At 42.1% G+C, this 18,179-nt stretch overlaps 6 non-coding genes across 6 annotated transcripts; all 6 read left to right on the forward strand.

The window, feature by feature from the left end:
* Window positions 1-1,218: 1,218 nt before the first annotated feature.
* trnat-cgu lies at window positions 1,219-1,289 on the forward strand. Its single transcript has one exon. It is a non-coding gene; the product is annotated as a tRNA-Thr (tRNA).
* Window positions 1,290-2,288: 999 nt separating this feature from the next.
* On the forward strand, window positions 2,289-2,360 carry trnat-ugu. The gene has a single exon. It is a non-coding gene; the product is annotated as a tRNA-Thr (tRNA).
* Window positions 2,361-3,359: 999 nt separating this feature from the next.
* On the forward strand, window positions 3,360-3,433 carry trnat-cgu. The gene has a single exon. It is a non-coding gene; the product is annotated as a tRNA-Thr (tRNA).
* Window positions 3,434-4,746: 1,313 nt separating this feature from the next.
* Window positions 4,747-4,818, forward strand: trnat-cgu. The gene has a single exon. It is a non-coding gene; the product is annotated as a tRNA-Thr (tRNA).
* A 1,003-nt stretch (window positions 4,819-5,821) lies between these two features.
* Window positions 5,822-5,893, forward strand: trnat-cgu. Its single transcript has one exon. It is a non-coding gene; the product is annotated as a tRNA-Thr (tRNA).
* A 1,000-nt stretch (window positions 5,894-6,893) lies between these two features.
* trnat-cgu lies at window positions 6,894-6,965 on the forward strand. Its single transcript has one exon. It is a non-coding gene; the product is annotated as a tRNA-Thr (tRNA).
* The last annotated feature ends 11,214 nt before the right edge of the window (window positions 6,966-18,179 follow it).

Below are 18,179 nucleotides of genomic sequence, written 5' to 3' on the forward strand. Positions count from 1 at the left end.
CCAAGCTCACTACATCCCATTACGTGTTAAAAATAGATAACGAAGTTGTTCCCAACATTTTAAAGCCTCTTCGTTTCTTCCCCACGGTGCCTGAGCTGACATTGGGTAAGAAAGGTACAGCGATGCACAAGATACTAGTGTTCCCACGAAATCGGTTGTGTGAAATACAGGTGCAGGCGCGGTGGCCAAGTGGTAAGGTCGGTCTCGTAAACCGAAGATCTGGGTTCAAAAACCCACCCGTGCCTAGTTGCTGTCTCTCTTAGTGGGCAAGCAGGGCAGTTGTATTCCCAACTGAGCAAGACATTAAGCTGGTTTATGCTGTGTGTGTACACAATTACCCCGTTTGCACTACCCTTTTTGAACGGTCTGAGCTCGTAACCACCTAATTTTCGGCTGTAATTGGATCGCAAACTGAACTGAATTGTGCCAGACACACCGGACACCACGCTAAATCTAGACCATTTCGATAGGTGGGCTCGGCCCGGTTTTTCAGTGGGACGGATCTCAGATAACAAAGACGGAATGAGCATACCACGTCACTCTCCTTACAGTCAGTCATTTTGCGGTTTCAGACATTGATAAAAATGTCTGAAACATTTTTATCAATGTCAGACGTCGAGGTGTCGAGGTGATAAACCTCGACATATGACGTTGTTTCTGCGTCTGTAAGCCCTGATTAGACGTTCGTTTGTCTCATCCCACTTCCCAAAAAAGCCGACTTAGTCAAGTAAATTCACACCAATGTTGCCTTCTTCGCCTGACTCTCCGAAAAACAATGAAGTAATCACAATTATAACCAAGCATAACTTCCTGAATGTTACGGGCGCTGCCATTTTGATTTGCTTGAGTTCCTCCTTCAAACTTAGAGAGCAGTAGTACTGTAGATCTTCACTAGGAGGCGAGGAACCGTGCTAGCTTGATGTGTGAATGGTTGTCAGAACCTAGCTCGGTCCGAGCTCGGCAGGGATCACATGCAAAACAAATTGTGGCTTTTCACTATTCTCCTAGACTCTAGAGGCAATGTTGTGGTCCTACACCAAGCTCACTACATCCCATACGTGGTTAAAAATAGATAACGGAAGTTGTTCCCAACATTTTAAAGCCTCTTCGTTTCTTCCCCACGGTGCTGAGAGCTGACATTGGGTAAGAAAGGTACAGCGAATGCACAAGATACGAAGTTGTCCCACGAAATCGGTTTGTGTGGAAATACATTGTGCAGGCGCGGTGGCCAAGTGGTAAGGCGTCGGTCTCGTACACCGAAGATCGGGGTTCAAACCCCACCCGTGCCTAGTTGCTGTCTCTCTTAGTTGGCAAGCAGGGCAGTTGTATTCCCCAACTGAGCAAGACCATTAAGGCTGGTTTATGCTGTGTGTACACAATTACCCCGTTTGCAACTACCCTTTTTGAACGGTCTGAGCTCGGTAACCACGCTAATTTTCGGCTGTAATTGGATCGCAAACTGAACTGAATTGTGCCAGACACAACCGGACCACGCTAAATCTAGACCATTCGATAGGTGGGCTCGGCCGGGTTTTTCAGTGGCACGGATCTCAGATAACAAAGACGGAATGAGCATACCACGTCATCTCCTTACAGTCAGTCATTTTGCGGTTTCAGACATTGATAAAAATGTCTGAAACATTTTTATCAATGTCAGACGTCGAGGTGTCGAGGTGATAAACCTCGACATCTGACGTGTTTCCTGCGTCTGTAAGCCCTGATTAGACGTTCGTTTGTCTCATCCACTTCCCAAAAGCCGACTTAGTCAAGTAAATTCACCAAATGTTGCCTTCTTCGCCTGACTCTCCGAAAACAATGAAGTATCACAATTATAACCAAGCATAACTTCCTGAATGTTACGGGCGCTGCCATTTTGATTTGCTTGAGTTCCTCCTTCAATCTTAGAGAGCAGTAGTACTGTAGATCTTCACTAGGAGGCGAGGAACCGTGCTAGCTTGATGTGTGAATGGTTGTCAGAACCTAGCTCGGTCCGAGCTCGGCATGGATCGGTTTAACAAGGGTAGTGTAAATGGGGCTAATGACTGCAACAATGTGTGGCTTTTTCACTATTCTCCTAGACTCTAGAGGGCAATGTTGTGGTCCTACACCAAGCTCACTACATCCCATTACGTGTAAAAATAGATAACGTAGTTGTTCCCAACATTTTAAAGCCTCTTCGTTTCTTCCCCACGGTGCCCGAGAGCTGACATTGGGTAAGAAAGGTACAGCGAATGCACAAGATACTAAGTTGTTCCCACGAAATCGGTTTGTGTGAAATACATTGTGCAGGCGCGGTGGCCAAGTGGTAAGGCGTCGGTCGTGTAAACCGAAGATCGTGGGTTCAAACCCCACCCGTGCCTAGTTACTGTCTCTCTTAGTTGGCAAGCAGGGCAGTTGTATTCCCCAACTGAGCAAGACCATTAAGGCTGGTTTATACTGTGTGTACACAATTACCCCGTTTGCACTACCCTTTTTGAACGGTCTGAGCTCGGTAACCACGCTAACTTTCGGCTGTAATTGGATCGCAAACTGAACTGAATTGTGCCAGACACAACCGGACCACGCTAAATCTAGACCATTTCGATAGGTGGGCTCGGCCCGGTTTTTCAGTGGCACGGATCTCAGATAACAAAGACGGAATGAGCATACCACGTCATCTCCTTACAGTCAGTCATTTTGCGGTTTCAGACATTGATAAAAATGTCTGAAACATTTTTATCAATGTCAGACGTCGAGGTGTCGAGGTGATAAACCTCGACATCTGACGTTGTTTCCTGCGTCTGTAAGCCCTGATTAGACGTTCGTTTGTCTCATCCACTTCCCAAAAGCCGACTTAGTCAAGTAAATTCACCCAAATGTTGCCTTCTTCGCCTGACTCTCCGAAAACAATGAAGTATCACAATTATAACCAAGCATAACTTCCTGAATGTTACGGGCGCTGCCATTTTGATTTGCTTGAGTTCCTCCTTCAAACTTAGAGAGCAGTAGTACTGTAGATCTTCACTAGGAGGCGAGGAACCGTGCTAGCTTGATGTGTGAATGGTTGTCAGAACCTAGCTCGGTCCGAGCTCGGCATGGATCGGTTTAACAAGGGTAGTGTAAATGGGGCTAATGACTGCAACAATGTGTGGCTTTTTCACTATTCTCCTAGACTCTAGAGGGCAATGTTGTGGTCCTACACCAAGCTCACTACATCCCATTACGTGTAAAATAGATAACGTAGTTGTTCCCAACATTTTAAAGCCTCTTCGTTTCTTCCCCACGGTGCCCGAGAGCTGACATTGGGTAAGAAAGGTACAGCGAATGCACAAGATACTAAGTTGTTCCCACGAAATCGGTTTGTGTGAAATACATTGTGCAGGCGCGTGGGCCAAGTGGTAAGGCGTCGGTCTCGTAAACCGAAGATCGTGGGTTCAAACCCCACCCGTGCCTAGTTGCTGTCTCTCTTAGTTGGCAAGCAGGGCAGTTGTATTCCCCAACTGAGCAAGACCATTAAGGCTGGTTTATGCTGTGTGTACACAATTACCCCCGTTTGCACTACCCTTTTTGAACGGTCTGAGCTCGGTAACCACGCTAACTTTCGGCTGTAATTGGATCGCAAACTGAACTGATTGTGCCAGACACAACCGGACCACGCTAAATCTAGACCATTTCGATAGGTGGGCTCGGCCCGGTTTTCAGTGGCACGGATCTCAGATAACAAAGACGGAATGAGCATACCACGTCATCTCCTTACAGTCAGTCATTTTGCGGTTTCAGACATTGATAAAAATGTCTGAAACATTTTTATCAATGTCAGACGTCGAGGTGTCGAGGTGATAAACCTCGACATCTGACGTTGTTTCCTGCGTCTGTAAGCCCTGATTAGACGTTCGTTTGTCTCATCCACTTCCCAAAAGCTGACTTAGTCAAGTAAATTCACCAAATGTTGCCTTCTTCGCCTGACTCTCCGAAAACAATGAAGTATCACAATTATAACCAAGCATAACTTCCTGAATGTTACGGGCGCTGCTATTTTGATTTGCTTGAGTTCCTCCTTCAATCTTAGAGAGCAGTAGTACTGTAGATCTTCACTAGGAGGCGAGGAACCGTGCTAGCTTGATGTGTGAATGGTTGTCAGAACCTAGCTCGGTCCGAGCTCGGCATGGATCGGTTTAACAAGGGTAGTGTAAATGGGGCAAATGACTGCAACAATGTGTGGCTTTTTCACTATTCTCCTAGACTCTAGAGGGCAATGTTGTGGTCCTACACCAAGCTCACTACATCCCATTACGTGTAAAAATAGATAACGTAGTTGTTCCCAACATTTTAAAGCCTCTTCGTTTCTTGTGTGAAATACATTGTGCAGGCGCGGTGGCCAAGTGGTAAGGCGTCGGTCTCGTAAACCGAAGGAGGCGAGGAACCGTGCTAGCTTGATGTGTGAATGGTTGTCAGAACCTAGCTCGGTCCGAGCTCGGCATGGATCGGTTTAACAAGGGTAGTGTAAATGGGGCTAATGACTGCAACAATGTGTGGCTTTTTCACTATTCTCCTAGACCTCTAGAGGGCAATGTTGTGGTCCTACACCAAGCTCACTACATCCCATTACGTGTAAAAATAGATAACGTAGTTGTCCCAACATTTTTAAAGCCTCTTCGTTTCTTCCCCACGGTGCCCGAGAGCTGACATTGGGTAAGAAAGGTACAGCGAATGCACAAGATACTAAGTTGTTCCCACGAAATCGGTTTGTGTGAAATACATTGTGCAGGCGCGGTGGCCAAGTGGTAAGGTGTCGGTCTCGTAAACCGAAGATCGTGGGTTCAAACCCCACCCGTGCCTAGTTGCTGTCTCTCTTAGTTGGCAAGCAGGGCCAGTTGTATTCCCCCAACTGAGCAAGACCATTAAGGCTGGTTTATGCTGTGTGTACACAATTACCCCGTTTGCACTACCCTTTTTGAACGGTTCTGAGCTCGGTAACCACGCTAACTTTCGGCTGTAATTGGATCGCAAACTGAACTGAATTGTGCCAGACACAACCGGACCACGCTAAATCTAGACCATTTCGATAGGTGGGCTCGGCCCGGTTTTTCAGTGGCACGGATCTCAGATAACAAAGACGGAATGAGCATACCACGTCATCTCCTTACAGTCAGTCATTTTGCGGTTTCAGACATTGATAAAAATGTCTGAAACATTTTTATCAATGTCAGACGTCGAGGTGTCGAGGTGATAAACCTCGACATCTGACGTTGTTTCCTGCGTCTGTAAGCCCTGATTAGACGTTCGTTTGTCTCATCCACTTCCCAAAAGCTGACTTAGTCAAGTAAATTCACCAAATGTTGCCTTCTTCGCCTGACTCTCCGAAAACAATGAAGTATCACAATTATAACCAAGCATAACTTCCTGAATGTTACGGGCGCTGCCATTTTGATTTGCTTGAGTTCCTCCTTCAATCTTAGAGAGCAGTAGTACTGTAGATCTTCACTAGGAGGCGAGGAACCGTGCTAGCTTGATGTGTGAATGGTTGTCAGAACCTAGCTCGGTCCGAGCTCGGCATGGATCGGTTTAACAAGGGTAGTGTAAATGGGGCTAATGACTGCAACAATGTGTGGCTTTTTCACTATTCTCCTAGACTCTAGAGGGCAATGTTGTGGTCCTACACCAAGCTCACTACATCCCATTACGTGTAAAAATAGATAACGTAGTTGTTCCCAACATTTTAAAGCCTCTTCGTTTCTTCCCCACGGTGCCCGAGAGCTGACATTGGGTAAGAAAGGTACAGCGAATGCACAAGATACTAAGTTGTTCCCACGAAATCGGTTTGTGTGAAATACATTGTGCAGGCGCGGTGGCCAAGTGGTAAGGCGTTGGTCTCGTAAACCGAAGATCGTGGGTTCAAACCCCACCCGTGCCTAGTTGCTGTCTCTCTTAGTTGGCAAGCAGGGCAGTTGTATTCCCCAACTGAGCAAGACCATTAAGGCTGGTTTATGCTGTGTGTACACAATTACCCCGTTTGCACTACCCTTTTTGAACGGTCTGAGCTCGGTAACCACGCTAACTTTCGGCTGTAATTGGATCGCAAACTGAACTGAATTGTGCCAGACACAACCGGACCACGCTAAATCTAGACCATTTCGATAGGTGGGCTCGGCCCGGTTTTTCAGTGGCACGGATCTCAGATAACAAAGACGGAATGAGCATACCACGTCATCTCCTTACAGTCAGTCATTTTGCGGTTTCAGACATTGATAAAAATGTCTGAAACATTTTTATCAATGTCAGACGTCAAGGTGTCGAGGTGATAAACCTCGACATCTGACGTTGTTTCCTGCGTCTGTAAGCCCTGATTAGACGTTCGTTTGTCTCATCCACTTCCCAAAAGCTGACTTAGTCAAGTAAATTCACCAAATGTTGCCTTCTTCGCCTGACTCTCCGAAAACAATGAAGTATCACAATTATAACCAAGCATAACTTCCTGAATGTTACGGGCGCTGCCATTTTGATTTGCTTGAGTTCCTCCTTCAAACTTAGAGAGCAGTAGTACTGTAGATCTTCACTAGGAGGCGAGGAACCGTGCTAGCTTGATGTGTGAATGGTTGTCAGAACCTAGCTCGGTCCGAGCTCGGCATGGATCGGTTTAACAAGGGTAGTGTAAATGGGGCAAATGACTGCAACAATGTGTGGCTTTTTCACTATTCTCCTAGACTCTAGAGGGCAATGTTGTGGTCCTACACCAAGCTCACTACATCCCATTACGTGTAAAAATAGATAACGAAGTTGTTCCCAACATTTTAAAGCCTCTTCGTTTCTTCCCCACGGTGCCTGAGAGCTGACATTGGGTAAGAAAGGTACAGCGAATGCACAAGATACTAAGTTGTTCCCACGAAATCGGTTTGTGTGAAATACATTGTGCAGGCGCGGTGGCCAAGTGGTAAGGCGTCGGTCTCGTAAACCGAAGATCGTGGGTTCAAACCCCACCCGTGCCTAGTTGCTGTCTCTCTTAGTTGGCAAGCAGGGCAGTTGTATTCCCCAACTGCGCAAGACCATTAAGGCTGGTTTATGCTGTGTGTACACAATTACCCCGTTTGCACTACCCTTTTTGAACGGTCTGAGCTCGGTAACCACGCTAACTTTCGGCTGTAATTGGATCGCAAACTGAACTGAATTGTGCCAGACACAACCGGACCACGCTAAATCTAGACCATTTCGATAGGTGGGCTCGGCCCGGTTTTTCAGTGGCACGGATCTCAGATAACAAAGACGGAATGAGCATACCACGTCATCTCCTTACAGTCAGTCATTTTGCGGTTTCAGACATTGATAAAAATGTCTGAAACATTTTTATCAATGTCAGACGTCGAGGTGTCGAGGTGATAAACCTCGACATCTGACGTTGTTTCCTGCGTCTGTAAGCCCTGATTAGACGTTCGTTTGTCTCATCCACTTCCCAAAAGCCGACTTAGTCAAGTAAATTCACCAAATGTTGCCTTCTTCGCCTGACTCTCCGAAAACAATGAAGTATCACAATTATAACCAAGCATAACTTCCTGAATGTTACGGGCGCTGCCATTTTGATTTGCTTGAGTTCCTCCTTCAATCTTAGAGAGCAGTAGTACTGTAGATCTTCACTAGGAGGCGAGGAACCGTGCTAGCTTGATGTGTGAATGGTTGTCAGAACCTAGCTCGGTCCGAGCTCGGCATGGATCGGTTTAACAAGGGTAGTGTAAATGGGGCAAATGACTGCAACAATGTGTGGCTTTTTCACTATTCTCCTAGACTCTAGAGGGCAATGTTGTGGTCCTACACCAAGCTCACTACATCCCATTACGTGTAAAAATAGATAACGAAGTTGTTCCCAACATTTTAAAGCCTCTTCGTTTCTTCCCCACGGTGCCCGAGAGCTGACATTGGGTAAGAAAGGTACAGCGAATGCACAAGATACTAAGTTGTTCCCACGAAATATTAATTTTTGGGCACGAAGTATGCAACTTATTTTTTGTGCCTATTTTATATTTTTAAGTATTAGCGCACGTGACATGCAAGGTTGGTGTCCTTTTCTTGTCATTATGTTCTTGATATGTCCCACATTTAGATAATTAGGCAGGTGTTTAACACTTTATTGTTAAATTAGTATTTCGTCGGAACAAATTATTCTTTAGTTGTAACAAATTACTATTTTGTGCACACGCTGTATCAATTTTTTCCTCCCATGTCAGTTTTCAGGAACTGTATTTCCAAGAGTGACAGTAATTTTTGTCCAGGAAAAGATGTCCATATTTATGAACCTCCACCAGAAAGACCTCTATCTCGTCTGCCATGTTTGTATGCGTAGTTGGGAATTTTCTTGGGAGCGCGAGGTGGAAACTCTAGGCTGCGCGGACCTCACAGATGTATTAAGCATAAATCAGGCTTTAGATGTATCATGGTTAAATACTACTTAGTGCTGCTTTAAATGCAGAGGATGAATTTCATTGGAATATATGTTGCAATGACAAATAAAGATGATGATTTCTATCATTATTGTGTTTCATATGTCTGTATAAAAAGTGCTATTTCTTCTGTAACTGTGGCCAAACAGCTCAATCTTTGTCTCGTCTGACCATAAAACTATTTCACAGGAGATATTTGGTTTGTTCATGTGGGCAGCAGCAAAGTTCAGTTCAGGTCTAAGCTATCTATTATAGAGCAGCCATTTTTTTCTTGTTTGGCACCCTCTTACTCAGCATTGATAGCAAACTCACTTCGCTTTCATCTTTATCTCTTTATCTGTAGCTCCTGGGATCTTCCTAAACATTCTGACCATCCTGGTTTCCTTTTATTGGAGGTTAACTTTGACAAAGTGAGGTGTTACAACAGGTTAATCATTCTCAAAACACGTTAGAGTAGATAGAGCAAGCTAACCTTAAGTTGCAAGGATGGCCCTCTTCCTTGAACGTATTGAAAATGTTTTCGGTATTCTTACAAGCCAGTTCAGCAGCAGGAACTTTTTTTTTGAAGAAGCTCTACTTTTTCTTATGGCACGAGTGGTCAAAAAAGTAAGTGGTTTCTCTTCAACCGGCAAACTATTTGTGTGGGTTTGAGCACAAATTTGCATTTGATTAAACTCAAACCTGTGCACCCAGTTTTTGTGTTTGAAAATCATTGCAAAACCTTTTTCACCCTCAAATAAATGATTCAAATACAAAATTTAAGCCCAAATTAACACAACGTGCAATGCTGACGGTTATTGCCTAACACTCGTCACTAGAACTGCATGCCCCAGGGTGAATCGTTTGATTGTACACATTATCATTTGGGTTTAACAAAATCAGCTAAGGCTTTAACGCCTCACAATTTTTCTAACGGGGGTTGTGATCTTCTGGTCTCTTTCAATCTTTGAATCTGTGTGGCAGAGCGTAATAGAAGAAAATAAAGTGTAACACTTGTCTGCATAAAAGGTAACAGGAGAAACTTAAAGCTACGCCCCACAGCAACAGTTTGTGCTGCTTCTGAGCGTTTTAGCTCTGCAGCAAGAGGAATTCACCCCGGCAGATGGTGAGGCCGGGGCCCCAGAGGCCCTCCGGCAATGCTACACCCTGGGACCCGGACACCTAATCGTGCCCCGTCGAGCCTCTCACCTGCTGCTTCACTGCTCACAATGTTATCTCATCTCCCTGACCTATTGTGGCTCCCATCGGTGATAATGATGGTTAAGAGACCCACGCAGCGTCAGAGTAGGGGTTTGGTCTCCCTGGAGAGAGTCGGAATCATGGGAAACCTCGGAGTAATTGATCTCTCTGTCCTGCCTCCTCTGGTGGATCTTGTTTCTTATCTCAATCCTTCGGTGATAAACCGGAGGTTAAAGCACAGATTGCTTTGATTTGAGTGCAATGAGCTGTGATTTTTTTTCTGTCACAAATTAAACGAGGCTTCTCACTCTGCTTCTTTTACATGGTGGTTTGTGGCTACTTTATGAGCTGACATTGTTTTCAAGCAGCAGATCTGGAGCTACAGTTAATTTACTTGCTTCATGTGCTTATTTTGTCACAATTCACCACATGTCTCCATAAAAGTGCATAAAGTGTTCATGTATCATAAATGTACAAGCTTGGAAAACCACATATACTAGCATTTTGACAGGCAACTACTTAACTGCACCGCATTGTTGTCGGGATCTTTCTTGTTGTTCTTCTTTTGTCTGCTGTTTGAATTTTCTCTGAGCTTTTTTTTTCCATGAGAACACACCAACCAGTTTGTGCATGACCTCGGTTCCCACCATAGTGAGATATTGTGACAGTGGCCCAGTTTCTACAGAGCTCCACTTAGATTAATTAAACTTTCATTGCTTCATCCTCAATGTGCAACTCTGTATTATAAAGGGTGACATTATGGATGGGAAAGGTCAACGGCAACAATTAGAATTTTGGTAACTAAAAGCATTACTCTGTTCCACTTACACACAACAGTATTTAGACAAGGCTTTTTAAGGGAAAAGTTCGTACTGTAGTGATTGTACACCAATCAGAAAAAAGCAAACAAACCAATAACTGGTAAAGGTAGTATCCCTGCTCATTTTGCTGAAATACAACGTGCTGCCCCCCATCGGTCTTTGCACAAAACCTGCAGAGGAATTGCTAAAAAACATGTGACAGAGTCTGAGGTGCTCGCCCAGTCTCCATCTCCCCAGATACCAATCTAATGGGATCTAATGGCACTGTGGGAAGGAAGCCCAGTCCACAAAGACCCCACCCCACAAACCACAAGGTATTTCTGCAACACTGTACTGTCATGAACAGCAAAAAGCATCGGCAGTTTTCGACCCTGAACAAAACTTAGAACCCATTAGTTCCCCCTGAAGAAGAACATCTCTAAAAAAATAATGCTATAAATTGATTTTGTTCTTGTAAAACAACAAAAAGCTGTAATTTTGTGCAGAATGAATTATATGTTGACTGGTAAAAAGTGTTGGTTTGTACTTTGTACAGTTTGTAAAATTTGGACTTTTTTTTAAAGATTTTGTTTCTTGACACAAAGGGAATGAACTGTAAGGAATTCACAATCCTTCATCCCAATACCTGTTTCTCATTGGAGAGAGAGTTACAGTATAGTAAAAGGGACTGGAAATCAGAACAAATCAGGTTGTTGTCAAATTTGATAGAGATGTGTTTTATTGTAGCCATACGCGACAGACAGTATGGGAGATTGTTTGGTTACCTAATTCTATTGGTATAGATAAACAGCCAGAAAAGTGATTTTCTCCTTCTTTTCAGTGTGGTTAAGATTTTTATGATATTCAAATACAGTAGGGATAGTGTTGTTCTAATGGAGATACACATTTAAAAGATAAATATATATATATATAAGAATTAATGTGAATTTAAAGTGTCATCCACAAATACAGAGCTAGAAATGTATTAAAAAAAAGCTGCTAGTGAGACTGAGTGACCCAAAGATGTCAGCCTTTGTTGGAGTCCTTTTCCAGTACACTTACCTTCCTCCTCACTTTATGAGGGCCTCGTCCAGCTTTGTCACAGATCTAGTTTCTTTAACCTTTGTGATGAATGTGCTGAATATAAATATTAGGAAGTTTAAGCAATTAGGTATTTTATTGTAACCATTTCCTGATTTGCAAAGACCAACACACACCTCTGCCTTACTAGAATGCCATGTTCTCATGTCTGTCCCATTTTCAAGAGTGGCTAATTAGTTATTAATTAAATGTTCTTTGACACTTTGATTGACTTAAGAAGAGCAGAAAACACGAGAAAAGGGCTTAAGTTACATTCTATCACATTTACTCGATAAGCCAATAAGTGTGGCAACAGCCTCTTTATTTTATTTCCTTTAGTTTCCCCTGCTGTGTATATTTTCTAAAATTTAAGGATTTTCCCATGTGAGATCATACAGCTGCAATAAAATAAATTGGTTTTAAGGCTTACATTTTTTAAAAGGATACATCTTTTGAATACATTCTGTTTAAAAGATGTATGTGTTTAATTTGTTATTAACATTTCCACCCAAAACCACGAGAAAGAACCTCCATGTTCTCAAAGCTTGCTGTGACCCTGATATACCTCATTAGAGTTAACAAGAGGACCCCTTCCTGTGAAACAGAGGGGAACAGGGTGATACAGATGATAACCCTGTACCATAGTGTGCAGGCATGTCTGCCAGAGCATCTCTGTTTCACTTTGTAAAACATTTTCAAGATAACAACTCATTCCAAGCAATCCACAAAAGGGGGGAACCCTCCCCCCCAAAAGAAAAAAAGAACTGCAACAAATGCTCCAATTAGCTCAAACTGCAAACCTTCTTAACCTAACAGAGATTATGCTTATTCAACACCACCAACATTGAATAAAGATATTTGATGTTCTGTAAAGCCCCTGGGAATGTAATAACATTTGTAACTTGTATCAAAATATGTTGAACGAGTGGGCAGACAAATGTATGAATTTTATTTTTTAAATTTAATGATTAAAAATTACACTTTTACCCATTTAAATATGTAAACATCTGAAAATGACACCAGTTACGTTCCTTTTCTGTGTTTTCTACTGTGTCCTGGCAGCTCATTTTGTTGTGAAAGTTTATGAAATTTAGCCCTATAATGCTTTTAATAGCTATATCTAGGCCCAGACTGAAGGATATTACAGGAAGATTTTCAGGCTATGCCAGCCAATGGTTCATGGAAAAGATGTATCATTAGAGGCCATTTAAAAGGGAAATAATTTTTGCTCTTACAAATATAATTTATAAGTAAAACTTCTTGCATAAAATCTAAACAAATCTAAACATTTCACATATCCAATCATAATATGATCATTTTTATTGCCCTGAAGTTACTGAAACACAGGATATCAACCAGAAATGGCACATTACAGACAATACCAGAATTAGCCATGAGGGCTAGTAGTTTTAATATGCAGTGCCTCAGGGTACCTACCATATAAAATACAATATAGATATACAGTCTACACAAATCGACAAGATACAAAAAACATATCAAGCTGAATACTTAAAAAAATTAAAAAAGCCAACAACCATTAAAAACTCTTTGCTATACAATAAATTTAAATGCAAAACACATTTAAGATTCACATAATCAGTGGCTACAAAGCTGATTATCCAGGAGCAAGGATTTTAAGTAATTGGAGAATGATTTAAAAGACTCATATGTTCTTGTGTTTTCTGGTATTTATTCCAGTTATGAGAGGATTTCCCTAACATCAACAACTGAAGCGCAGGATTTAGAAGAAGTCTTCATAGGTCTCTTCAACTGCAGCACACCCTCTTTTATGCAAGAAAAAAGTTTGACTGCCCCAAAAATGTGTCAAGAAATTAAGCTGCAATAACTCCCAAACCAGCGCTGTGAGAACAGAATGATGACATTTAATGTTTGCAGCCCTGGAAGAGAGAACAAATTTCTCTTTTCCAGTGAAGTACGTACAGGTCTTTCGGCCTTCGTCATGTCTAAAAGAAACCCAACTATCAATTTGCCACTCTAACAACTGAAAAATGTACAAATGTTGCCTTTTAAAAATGTGAAATATGAAAAAGGTCCAACCGTTTCATGCTTATGTGCAACACCTATAAAAAGAATGTCATGACAGACTTTCACAATGGCAAGTTTCAATTTCAGCTTAATGAACAGGAAAGACATAGATGTTCCCCCTTTTAGTGAAACGTAGCTAAAAAAAACACATCAGTCGCCGTGATAATCATGCTGTCTTACTTTTCCATCACCGGATATTTATTTGTTGCTGATATATTATTGGTCAAGAAAACTTCATATGGCCACCTGTGCTTTGCAAATGTTTTTGCTTTACGCCGTACATGTAATGGTAATCTGTATCGGATGCTTCCTGAAGTATACCCAGCCACGGTCAAGTTGAACAGTCCAGACAATGATTGCACTGCTGCAATGGCCCCAACAAAAACAGTGATCTGTTGAGCAGCAGAGTAAACTTCCTCTCCTTGCACCGGTGCACACACTTCCTAAGGGGATTGAGCGATGGAACAGGCTGAACCCCATTTTTCCATGCAAGCTGGAAGTGTTTGCCTTGGTATAGACATATGCACCAGCACAGAAAATGTGTTCCACATGTTAAAAAGAATAAAGATTGCTCTAAAATTCTTGCCCTATCTTGGGTGGTTTTGGACTTTTCAACTGATTTCACACACTCATTATTCCCAAAATGAGATTTCTAAAGGCTTCCCTGTCAAAACAAACAGGAAACCAGTCAAATACACTCCCAACAAACGCCACTGTTTGTTGTGCATGTCTTTTATTTTGTGTATTTGACCTAAATTACAGCCGTGCATAAAAAGAGACTCCCACACCAACTTGCCTTAAAATGATTTTGCTCTCCTGAGACGGCCACAGATGTTTTCTGAGAAACAAGGCTCTCACTTTCATGCTGTGCAGAAGTGGATAAAACAAGCCGTTTTCTTCTAATTTAACGTAGTCCATAGTTTGTTTTTGATTTCCTGCTCCACAACTGGAGATTCAAATCTCTGCTGGCAGCAGCCCAACGTCAACAGAGCTTTGACCACAAGGGTCCCCAACCTTAGCACCAAAAAGAAACACAGAGCCTATATTTGAGAGGTCACAGCTCTGCGTGGCTGGAGACATGACTGGAAAGCAGTGGATATGAGCGAGTCCCACCCATGAAGTACGGAGAGGAAACAGTGGAGATGGAGTTCAGACTTTTGCTTGGGCGGGGGGTTTTTACTCACATCCTTTTTTTTCAGATTCATCTTGTTTTTGCAATCTTTGCCTGTGCGAGCTCCCAATCAGGGGTAAAGTCTAGGGAATTATTGAAATAGCTTCTTTTTAAAACAACAAATTTTTGCCATGATTGTAGAATTTTACACTGAGCTGACCCATAAACATGAAAGCACGACAATGGAAGCCACAGGGTTGCAAATTTGTCTTGATGTCTATTAAAAGTCACATAAAACAGTATAATTAGAGAGATTATTTTGTGCTCACTTATCATCTGTCTTCAATAAACCCCCCTCAAGCAGCATTACAGAATAACTTGCCGTGTTTTGTTATAAAAAGCCTTGAACGCCATCCAACTGATGTTTGCTTTTTCCGTGTATGCCATGTGTGCTCGACTTTTTTTGTTGTTTCCACGCTGAGTTTGAAAACCAGGGTCTTGCTGAAAAGTATCTATGTATTAAGGTCAAGCGAGAGCAAATTGTCAGCTAGTTACTCTATCCACAAATTATTTCTGCTACTGCAGGGAAAAAAGATTCAGGATGGTGAAACTACAAGGGGAAATTCTCAGCATAGATTTTTATTTTTTGTAAATTTGTGACCACGTCCACGTTCCTTCAGCCAGGTCAGCCAAACTTTGGCCGAGACCGAGGAAGACGCGGCGATGATCCGGGAACCCGGAAATTTTTCCGTCAATACCGCCAAGACAAAGAGATGTCAAAAGGATGGTGACCCTTTCCTGCTAATCAGAGGAGGATGCGCAAAGAGGAAAGCACTCCTCCCTCCAGCTCTGCTCGAACAGTGATGAGGTTTCCATGTTTTGACGGGCTCCTGGAGGTTTGATGGTACCTGTATCCTTTCTGGCATGACACAGTGATAGCAGAGACTTATCTCCCCACATCACATGGTGAAGAGGAAGTCCAGAATTTCATCGGTCAGCTTTTGTTTGACACGCTCCGAATCCGAGTAGAATCGCTTAGTTTGAAGGATAACAATGCCTCAAACTCTCCATTTTAAACATTTCTACAATAATTCAAGAACTCTAAGTTCTTACACAGACAATTATAGGTTTTTATGTCTGTTTCCATTGCCTCATTGTACCACATGTAAACATGATTGTTCAACAATAGAATACATTTTTGGAGCTTCTCAGATAATCAGTGCTCAGCTGCTGTTGGGTCTTTCAAAGTTTTTTTAAAGATGACCCATTTCAACAGCAGTGTTACTGCAGAGGAAAAGGCTCAACAACCTGATAAAAAAAGGATGGTTCTGGTCTTGGGACGACTGTGGAACCTCTGGAGATGATGATGCAAAGAAAGAGTTTGCATAAACTCAAGAAAATTACAGACAATCCTGAACATTTTCTTTGTGACATTGTCATTGGAAAAGTCTCTTCAGTCCCTTTTTTTGACCAATCTGTATAATCTAACTCAATCTGTATAATCTGATTGAATTTGACTTTGGAAAGTGCCTTGAGATGACATGTATCATGCCGCTATATAAATAAGATAAAATTGAATTGAATTCAGCGAAAGGCTTCTTCAGACTGCTACAAGAGATATTTCTTGCCCACAGCCATCAACATCTATAATAACTCCTTGACAGAACGAGTTACATCAACATTTAATTTCCCTTTGGGATAAATAAAGTATTTTTGAATTGAATTTGAATTGAATTTGAAAATGGTTTGGCTGCAATAATACACGTGGTAATAGCAACAGAAAATGTATTATTTATCTCTATTACTAGTCTCGACCGGTTTATAAACTAAAGCTAAAGTGATGTTTTTGCTGTTGTACTGCTGTTGGGCAAATAAGTGCTGCTTTCAGAGGGCAAATATTACCAAGATGTCCTTGTCTGCAGAAAGTCTACGAGAGAAAAAGCCAGGGGGACTTGTCCTAATTATATGTAGCAAACGATCATTTTCTATGTTTAAACTTTAAAAATACCAACATGTAAAAAGTAGCAAATGGATTTAAATGACCACAATGTAAAAGGCTAATCTATGACCTATAAGAGGAATAAATCTCTCCTCACCTGATCCAATGCAACACCACATTAAAGCATCTTCTGCATCTTCATTGGCCAGCTGTGAACCCCCCCAGAGGCTTGGATCTGGGCACTCTTGTTACTGACCACTTTCATTCTTACTCTGCAGACAGTCAACTAAAATGACAATTAGGGTATGTCTGAATCTCAGCATTGTACCGTTTGGATCTTTTTTTTGTTTAACGGTTTCATACCAACAGCGATATGAAAAGTAAAAGGTTTAAAATAACTTTTCTTTCACTTCCTTTAGAGCACAATGTATTTTTTTTGGTTGTCAGAGGCATGCACTGATATGATAAGAAACCCTTTTTTGTTCTTTCCGTTTCTTCAACAATACCTCTTCAGAATGATGAACGGTGACATTGTGGGGTTCATTTCAAATGTTTTGGCCAGCCATCGACTGAAGATGCATATCTGAGGACTCCCTGACCTGTGCTTTCTTCGTGCCGACTGGAGGTCAGGAGTTGTCCGTAGGTTTGACTCACTTTCTTTCATGCGTTTGACCGTGGGCTGCGACCCCAGTAATGTTATACAAATGTCATGCGTCATGGGACTGGCAGGTCCTGCATGAGGGGAAGGCAGTTGGCCAACGGGGTTGGGTTGCAGAAAAAGACCCTTTGTGGACCTCTGGCACTGTTGCATTTTGCTGCCCGGATCATGCAGAAAAATAGATTTTCCCCCCCTGGAGCAGTTTTCATTTTCTGTTTAAAGATTTCCTTCGAGAAACTATCAAATCCATAAAATCTGAAGCCAATTTCCCAGATAAATGCCTCGCTTCCAGTCTGTTGAAGCATCTGGTTTATTGCCTGGTTTGTGCAGACTGATATAAGTTTGATCATCAGCACCGAGTCACATTCTCCTCTAGCCTACAGCTCAAAGGAAACGACTCACAGTAAACAGCCAGGACAACAAGCTGTGTCTTTTATCTTTAGGTCTTATTTTTCTTGCACTCTGTGGCTTTGAAGCTGAGCAGCTGACACGTTCACAGACAATGGGTTTCTTATTGTAGTTAATCTTCATTGGTCAGGGTTTAGCATTATGTTTGTGTGATCTGCAGAAGCATAAAAATGTTGAATGTGGTAAGTCTCATGCTTGTTTTTTTTTTCAGGTCATTAAACAAATATCAATTTCACACAAAGATAAGCTAAGTAAGAACAAAACACAGTTTTGATTGTATTTATTAAAGGAACAAAGATATCCTAACCAGCCTGCTGTCGCCCCATAAACCCGACAGCTGCTTGTGCCACGCTTGGTCGCAACGGTTATCAGTAAGTCATTTTGTTCAGGCATATTGGCTCTCACCTTGGTTCTCTGGAGTTTCACGGCCTGAGAAGTGGCTTTATTGACTGATATAGATAAAAAAACTTTGTTTGTCATCTCTTCTTGAATTTCTTTAGATCAGGGGATGTTTTGTTTTTAATTCTTTTTTACACACAGGTTCTGTTTA

Source organism: Fundulus heteroclitus, chromosome 16, assembly GCF_011125445.2.
Source record: "Fundulus heteroclitus isolate FHET01 chromosome 16, MU-UCD_Fhet_4.1, whole genome shotgun sequence".
Classification (NCBI taxonomy): domain Eukaryota; kingdom Metazoa; phylum Chordata; class Actinopteri; order Cyprinodontiformes; family Fundulidae; genus Fundulus; species Fundulus heteroclitus.